Genomic DNA, 5,762 nt, shown 5'->3' on the forward strand with positions numbered 1-5,762 from the left:
ATAAAAGTTGGAGTAACTATGTATGTATGTATGGCCGTGAATGTGTGTGTATGTGTAGATGTTTATGTTTTTGATGTTTATTGAAAGATTTCTTGATTTATTTGATTTCTTGAAAAGTAGGATGCATGACGGAATCAACATGCGTTATAAAAATGTTCTAAAAGTAATATAAGATTTGAAAGTGACATGATGAAAATTGAATGTGTGTATGTATTTCGTATATATATATATATATATATATATATATATATATATATATATATATATATATATATATATATATATATATATATATATATATATATATATATATATATATATATATATATATATATATATATATATATATATACTATATTAATAAGCATATCCAAAGGACTTCTTAAGTTCATATGAATTCCTTTAAAACACCTCTAAAGCATAATGTACAAGTCTTTTAAACACAACAAACACATTTATAACCTCACTTTCCAATAATACCCTTATTAACTCAAACAAAAACACACAGATCATCCTACCGTCCATCACTTCACATGGATCATGATCCTACCGTCCATTACTTCACACGGATCATGATCCCCACATGCCCTTTTGAAAGCTGTCATACAGTCCCTACTTTTGTACAGCGTTTTCAAACGAGAGAGAAGAGAGAAACACTCCTTTCCTTCTTTGCAAAGCTGGTGGTCACAGATTTCACTGAATCTATTTGGCACCATGCTTTGAATTTTGAAATTCAGATTCCACTCTTAATTCTCTCACAATTTTTACATCTTGCTAGAGTCGTAGAGAAGTTGTGTGTTTCGGCTACTAGCGGCGGCGATGGCGACTACACCCACTAGCAGAGATACCGGATCTAGCGGATTTGGTGGTGATGGCGGCTAGGGTTTCGCGGCAAGCGGCGAAGAAAGCCGTTTTGTGGTTGTTCAGACCCGACCTAAAAAGGACCACCGTTCCAGCTTTCTTCCACATCAATGTTTAGCGACCATGAAGGTAACCTTTAAACCTTAAAGAGTAAACTTCCGTTTTGCTCCCTGTGGTTTGGTCATTTTAACGGTTTTGCTCCAATAGTTTAAAAATAGGCATTTTCCTCGCTGATTTTTCTAACTTATCTTCATTTTGCTCCCAGCCTCTAACTCCATCAGGGAGGAAACTGACAAACTCGAAAGATTAGGGAGCAAACTGGCGACAAACTCGAAAGATCAGGGAGGAAAATGACTATTTTTAAACTATTGGAACAAAACGATTAAAATGACCAAACCATAGTGAGCAAAACGAAAGTTTACTCAACCTTAAAATGTCTAAATGTTACCAGAGATCTGGCTCAATACCATTTCGTTGTTCTTTTTTGAATTCCTACACATATCCCCAAACACCTACTATCTGCTTTTCTTTTCATTTGCAGAGGGAAGAACTGAGAGAAAAAAAGTGTGTGAGAGAGAGAAGGGTGGGGGGGGGAGGAGAGACGAGAGAGAAGATAGAGGTGGCACATGGAACTAAGGTTCCGACGACGACAAGCTAGCACTGTGTTATTGGTGGTGGTAGCGGATGGTGATGGCATAAGGTTTTAGGGTTCTGGTGTTCAAGTGACATCAGAGACGGTGAGGGAAACAATTTACATCTTTTTCATTGCCAAGCATCAGGGTTTCTCGACCTTCAGTCTCCAAAATGGTAAGCTTTTATTCGTTTTTTAGAAGCAGGTAGCCTATCCCCTTTATCTGAGACTTTTTTTTTTCTAATGAATTTCAGTTATCACTAAGTGGCAAAGACATAAACATGTAGTATAGTATTTGGGTCCATGGTTGTTGTATTTCAGCTTGTTGACAGATTGGATGAAGGGATTATTTCACCAGATCTTGGAACACTTGATTACAAAGGTCTTTACAAGGTAAGAAAAGATACTTCTTTTATATGCATATATACGTGTTAATGGTTTCGACTTGGTTATGTGAATGCTCGGTTTTGTTTATGTTTTTTGTTTACAACCTAACCCAATCCAACCTATATCAACCCGAGTTTATTTTAGCCCGCTACCCAAATTGTGATCTTGCCCTTTGTGCGTGTAGATATTAATAGTTTATATGAATTTTTTAAACTTACGGTTTTCTACTTTATTTTTGGTTTTTTCTTATCAAAAGATCTAAAGCCCTTATGATGGGTCCAAAGTGAATAAGTTGTTTTTGAAGAAAAAAACTGGATCAGAGGTGAGAACCATATATATGGCCAATGATTTTGAATCCTCATGAAAAAGAAAGACAACTAATAAAGCAAAAGAAATGCAGGCATCAAGGACATGAAGATGTATGCCATGGCAATAGTCACTTTATTTTTTAATATACATTGATTATTTGATTTATTTTATAAAATTAAAAGTATTTTTTTGGTAGAAACTTACATTTGAAATATTGTTTGAATTAATATGCATAAGTGTGTTATCTCAGTTTTGACTTATGTTAAGGGAAGGCACCGACTTGCGAGCGAGGTGACCATTCTATGGCTTCTTTTGTGTTAAATTGCACACAACATTTAATTATTTTGAGAATTCCAAGGCCTTGTCCTCATCCTTAACTCTAAGTTTTTAGCCAGTGAGTGTGGCCCCTAAGAAGAGTTTTGATTAAGAAGTTGACCAAAATGTCGGAGAGTGTAGTGAGCGGGCTGCTTTCATGAGTCTTGAAGGTTGTTGTCAATAATGTCACAATTATTGTTTATATACCCATTTGTGAATTCAGATAACAAATATAGTTTTCGTGTACAGACAATGTGTGTGATGTGGTTGAAGTGGCCGGGCGAATCGTTATGTCAACAACATTAACTGTTACAGCCGATCTTACTCATAAGTAAGTGTTTTTGACCCATATATACACGTGTGTTAAAGAGAACTAAAACTTTGACTATAATGTTCGGGTCAACCTGACATTTATTAGTACATACATAGAAGTCGTCTAAGATATCGATCAAAAGTAGAGAATGTACACTGAAGTTGCTATTAGCGAGACATAGTCGCTAGCAAAGATAGCAACTACGCAAGAATATATTTGCTTTCAAATTTGGCTTAGTTACTGTCTAACAGTGAGTTCAATTCTACCTTGTCATCTTATTTGAAAAAAAAAAGGATTTTGAGTTATCAGCTTTTGAAGCTAATCGGACTCTTAATGGTTGGTAATAGGCAAGGGTGGATGTTGCGGGGCATGAAATCGGGATAGCGTGGGCAGTTTTCAAGATCCAGAAGGCAGAGCGTTCTGAAACCGACGAATCTCATGAAAGCTCCAAGTCGGCTTCCTCCAAATCATAGTCGTGAATGAGCCATGGTTCTTGATATATCTAACTACTAATAAACTGTAACCAGTTTAATGTAATTATTACTAATAAACTGTAACTAATTTGATGTATGTAATTACTAAGTTGGGTTTGTCCAAATATATGTAAATACCATGAAACAGGATATGAGGAACATTTCGCCTTAACCACCAGCAGCGGTTCGATTCTGTTTGGTAGCAATTTTTAAAAACTATTTTCTTTACCTGGGAACTCATAAGCCACAAGCCTAATATTGTATTTTGTTTTTTCATTTTAAGTCATTGGGCTGGAGCATGGACTCAAGGAAGTCCAATGACTTCTTCCCGAACGCATGATCAATATTTATTTAAGCTTAAATAGAGACTATAAATTTAATTGAATGGGTAATAAATAATTTTTAATCGATTAAATGGTCTTAAAGATTGGGAAAAATGAAATTACAAAACGTCAGTTTTAAAAAAATAAAATGATTTCCATATTCAAGATTAATAAATTATGATTTTACATTAATGGAAGCAATTGTTGATAAAATAATTTTTAATCAAAGTTATATAGTTCCTTGTAAAGCTTAAAAAATGTAAATGTGAAGGGCTTATTTTTTTCTATGTCAAAAGCGAACGTATTTGTGAGCAAGTGGAAAATAAAAGTGAAAATGGTAAATGTGAAAGTATTTATGTAGTGGTAATTTTAGCAATCCTCTTGTTGTTTGATCCATTTTATGTTATGTATGAGAACAAAGAATAAGGTATCTATTGATTTAATATATAATCTAATTAAAGAACTTTTTGACCCTGATAATATTTTAGTAGATTTAAATGTGGTGTTTGTTGAGTTCTGTTCAAAAAAAAAAAAAAACCTCGTCTTAAAAATTCTTATATTGTTATTTGGTCATCGTGAGTCATGTATAATATTTCAGCTCTAAGTATTAGTGGTAATTACTGTTGCGTTTACGTTTCTATTTATAAATTGTTAAAAACAGGTTTGCCCGTCGTAAGTTGCGAGTGAACCCACTAGAGGATTGATAAAGTAACATAAAACGAGTATCACATTATATAGCGCACGACAAGAAAGTGTTAACAATGATGCCGAAGAGAGGGAGTAGAAAGCTTTTTATGCCCAAGCTATTCACTACATCATCAAAGCAAAGAGAAAGAAGGCTTTATGGTTGTGCTTTTGTTGGCTCGGTGCATTTCGGTTTGTTTACATCCTTTTAAAACTCTTTAAATCTCCATGACCGGTTTTGAAGTACCTTAACCGAAAATTTGGATTTTAGTTATGACCCAACGGAACTGAACCTTCTCATGCACACCCTTAAAATTACTAACAAGTGTTGCGTTTTCCGTTGCATCGTGAATTTGGTTTTGGTTATGGCTCAAAACCGAATCGCCCAGTACATAGCCCTAAACTCATCAACATAAGTGATATGTTTCCCGCCGCATCGCGCGGGTAAACGACTAGTATATATATATATATATATATATATATATATATATATATATACAGGGAGAAGATCATGCGAGAACCACCTCTTATTGCGAGAACCAATGTGAACACAACCAAAAATGCCTAAAAGTAGCTAAAAATCACACAATTTTTTTTAAATATTTTTTATATAAAAATCGCTACTTTTCGAAGCAAAAAAAAAATTAAAAAAAAAATTTTTTTTGGCCACTAAAAGTAGCGATTTGAGCATAAAAAATTAGATTTTTTTAGTTTTTTTTTAGGTTTTTTGGGGGTTTAGTTTTTAGCATTTTAGCTTGGGGGGGGGGGGGGTTAGGTTTTCTTTTTTTTTTTTTTTTGCTTTTTTTTTTTTGGGGGGGGGGGTTAGGTTTTTTTAGCTATTTTAGGTTGTGTTCACATTGGTTCTCGCGGTTCTCACAATAAGGGTGGTTCTCGCATGAGCCCCTCCCTATATATATATGTATGCATGCATATAAAAGTTGTCTAATCTTAAATGTGAAGGATATTTGCATGAGTGATTATGAATGGTTGGATGATCATGATGATGTGTCTTATATTTTGTAAGAACATGATGTTAATATGTTCTAGAGTATGATTAGATCATAAATGATGATGATGACGATGTTGTATGAGTGCATTAGATGCACATATATGAACATACATAATGATGTGAAAGCATGAAATGATCATTTGATGCGTGATTTATTAAAAATCAGTCTTAATCAGATTAGAAACACTAAAATAAGAATATTTTGAAGTGTTTAGTGATATATAACTTTGACATAATGTTTACTAGCCTTGCATGTTGTACTTAGTGCAATAGGAGTTGTAAAATACGTTAAATCGCATGATTTATTTGACTTACATAAAAACTGCATTAATCTGATTATAACCACTATTTTAATCAGTAAATAACATGTATTGTGTTAAAATATCAAGTCATTCCGAGTTGGGATGATTTTAGTAACGTTTAACGCAAAACTATGCGTTAAAACAGTCAAAAATCG

General features: G+C 33.8%; 1 long non-coding RNA gene across 3 annotated transcripts; it reads left to right on the forward strand.

The window, feature by feature from the left end:
• Positions 1–633: 633 nt before the first annotated feature.
• LOC110940495 lies at positions 634–3,448 on the forward strand. 3 transcript variants are annotated; one of them, XR_002593252.2, is made up of 5 exons: positions 634–990; positions 1,403–1,668; positions 1,747–1,885; positions 2,753–2,834; positions 3,164–3,448. It is a non-coding gene; the product is annotated as an uncharacterized LOC110940495 (long non-coding RNA). The 3 variants fall into 3 exon arrangements; XR_004892928.1 differs by lacking the exon at positions 634–990 and adding an exon at positions 2,439–2,673 and having other exon boundaries at positions 1,336–1,668; XR_004892927.1 differs by lacking the exon at positions 634–990 and having other exon boundaries at positions 1,336–1,668.
• Positions 3,449–5,762: the final 2,314 nt, after the last annotated feature.

This window comes from Helianthus annuus, chromosome 5, assembly GCF_002127325.2.
Source record: "Helianthus annuus cultivar XRQ/B chromosome 5, HanXRQr2.0-SUNRISE, whole genome shotgun sequence".
NCBI lineage: Eukaryota > Viridiplantae > Streptophyta > Magnoliopsida > Asterales > Asteraceae > Helianthus > Helianthus annuus.